Raw genomic sequence first — 3369 nt, forward strand, 5'->3', positions numbered from 1 at the left:
CAGCACTGACTCTGGCCTCTTCTCGCACTTCGTCTAGCAGATCCAGATTCACCTTACGCTCTTCATTGGACTCTTCAGCAACGAAGTTCAAGAATCTGGGGGAGCTCTCCTGTATCTCCACAGGAATCATGGCGTCTGTCCCATAGACAAGGCTGAAGGGTGTCTCATGGGTGCTGGACTGTGGGGTGGTGTGATAAGACCATACAATTCTGGGGACCTCCTCTGCCCAGCCTCCTTTGGCCTTGTCTAGTCTTCGCTTCAGCCCCCTGAGCAGCACTCGATTTGCTGACTCCACCTGCCCATTGGTTTGTGGGTGCTCCACTGAAGCGAAAACCTGTTGTATCTTTAACTCTTCACACATCTTCCTCAGCTGATGACTTGTGAACTGGGTGCCATTGTCGGAAACCAGCCTCTTGGGTATTCCGAAGCGGCAGACAATGTTCTTCCAGACGAAGTGTTCGACTTTCTGTGCGGTGATGTGTGCGACTGGCTCTGCCTCCACCCACTTGGTGAAATACTCGATGGCCACGATGAGGAACTTCATCTGCCTTGTCGCCAGGGGAAAGGGTCCTAGATGTCAATCCCCCATGTATGGAATGGCCACGGGCTATGGATGGACCTCAACTCCTCAGGGGGTGCCTTGTGCCAGTCTGCATGCAGTTGACACTGTTTGCATCGCTGAGCAAACCTTATGCAATCTTCCTTCAGCTTTGGCCAGTAGTACCCCGCGCGGAGTACTCTACTTGCCAAAGCGCGACCACCTACGTGGCTTCCGCACACCCCCTCGTGCAGCTCAGACATGAGTCTGGTGCATTGCTCGCCGTGTACACAGATCTGCACAGGGTGAGAAAATCCAAATCTAAATAGGTTCCATCTATAAGAGTAAACTTACTTGAACCCCTTTTATTCTTTTTGCCTCTGCCAGATCGAGCGGGAGTACACCATCTTCTAAGTATAGCTGGTATGGCGTCATCCAGGTGTCGGGTTCCTTCTCCGCATGGACCTCCATCGACTCATCGGTCTTTGACGGTCGCGATCTCACCCTTGCTCTTAGCGTTTCTTGGGTCAACGACCGATGACCGATCGTTAGACGCTCCATTGACTTGTATACATGAAGCACCTGGTTGTCTGATACGAACGCGCGCGACCTTCAGGGTCTCCTGAATGACGGTCCTCTGCTTCCCCCCTTGCCTGAGCTGGCCAGCTTGGCAAGCAGGTCTGCTCGGCATTTTGCTCTCTTGGCACGTGCACTAATCAAACTCGGCGAAGGACGTCTTCAGGAGCTGCACATACTCCAGGTAGGCTGCCATCTGGGGATCCTTTGCTTGGAACTCCCCGTAACCTGCCCGGTGACCAGTAAAGAGTCGCTCTTGGCCAGCAGATTTCTTGCTCCCATTTCTCTTGCTAGCAACATTCCTGCGATCAGGGCTCATACTCCGCCTGATTGTTGCTAGCTTTGAAGGCAAAGCGGAGGGACTGCTCGATCAGTACCCCATTTGGTCCTTCCAGGATGACTCCCGCGCCGCTTCCCTGCTGATTAGAGGAGCCATCCACCGATAACACCCATCGGAAATCTAGCCCTTCTGCAGGTGTCGCGATTGATGACAGCTCGACTACAAAGTCCGCGAACACCTGCCCCTTGATCGGTCCTCGGGGCTCGTACTGAATATCAAATTCTGACAATTCTACTGCCCCATTTGACCATCCTGCCTGCTACATCAGGTTTCTTCAATACGTTCTGGATAGGCAGATCAGTCATCACCACCACTGTGAAGCTGTGGAAGTAATGCCTGAGTCTTCTGGCTGAAAACACCACCGCCAGAGCAGCCTTCTCGAGGGCTTGGTACCTTTGTTTCAGGGCCTTGCAGCACTTTACTCACGAAGTAAACAGGCCTCTGGGCCTGGTCTGCTCTTGCACCAGGACTGAGCTGACTGCTCTCTCCGTCACAGCAAAATATAGACGAAGAGGGATGCCTACCTGGGGTTTTCGCAAGACTGGTGGGCTCGCCAGGTACCCCTTTAACTTGATGAAGGCCTCCTCGCACTCCTGTGTCCAGAGAAATCTGCTGTTGCGTTTGAGACACTGGAAGTATGGGTGACCTTTCTCCCCTCCAGCGGACATAAACCGGGACAAGCTGCCAAGCGACCGGTGAGCTGCTGCACCTCCTTCACCGTCGTTGGGCTCCTCATTGCCACGATCGCCGCACACTTCTCCGGGTTAGCTTCGATTCCCCGCTCTGTCAAGAGGAAACCCAAGAACTTCCCAGCCTCCACACCAAAAATGCATTTCTCAGGGTTGAGCTTCAGCCTGTACTTGGCAATGGTGGTGAATAGCTCTTCCAGATCAGCTGCATGATGCTTCTTCTCTTGGGACGTAACCACCATGTCATCTACATAGGCGTGTACGTTCCTTCCCAGCATGGGCGAGAGCACCCTATCCATGAGCCGCTGGTAGGTAGCCCCCGCATTCTTTAACCCGAATGGCATGACCTTGTAGCAATAGCAAGACCGTTCCGTCATAAACGCAGTCTTGCATTCATCCATTGGGTGCATCCTGATCTGGTTATACCCCGAGAAAGCGTCCAAGAAGCTGAGTAGCTTTCCCCCCGAGGCGCTATCAACTAGAGCATCTATACTGGGTAAGGGGTAAGAATCCTTGGGGCACGCCTTGTTGAGGTCAGTGAAGTCCACGCACATTCTCCACTTGCCGCTTGCCTTTGAACCAGTACCACATTCGCTAGCCACTCGGGGTACTGGATTTCTCTGATGTGCCCTGCGGCAAGGAGCTTCTGCGCTTCGTCGTGGATCACCTTCCTCTTCTCCTCGTTGAATTTCCTTCGCCTCTGTCGCACAGGTCGAACCATGGGTCCATCGACAGACGATGGCAGAGGAAATCGGGGTCGATTCCTGGCATGTCGGATGCTGACCATGCAAAGGCATTCATGTGCTTCTCAATCACACCCATGATCAGCCTTCGCTCTTCTTCAACGAGGGATCCCCCTAACTTGAACTTTCTTCCCCCGATGTCCACTTCGACCCATCCTTCAGCTGGGTGGGGCCTTCTCTCACTGGCGATGACCGCCCTCGCGATCCCTGACTCGCGAGGAGTGATCGCGCCTTCCTCTTCTTCTTCAACTTGGGCTACCTGGGAGCCCCCCACCGCAGCATCCTCCATCCTCTGAGCGCCCTGTGTCTCCCTGACCACCGATCGCTCTTCGCGCACGCCTGGTGGTGGTTTTGTGGTGACGTGGCACACACTTCTCTTTTGCTTCAAGCTGTTCTCATAACAGCGTCTTGCCTCAGCCTGATCCGACTTGATGGTTATCACGGTCCCTCCATCGACGGCAGCTTCAACTTCATATGCCTCGT

This window comes from Phaseolus vulgaris, chromosome 8, assembly GCF_000499845.2.
Source record: "Phaseolus vulgaris cultivar G19833 chromosome 8, P. vulgaris v2.0, whole genome shotgun sequence".
Classification (NCBI taxonomy): Eukaryota; Viridiplantae; Streptophyta; class Magnoliopsida; order Fabales; family Fabaceae; genus Phaseolus; species Phaseolus vulgaris.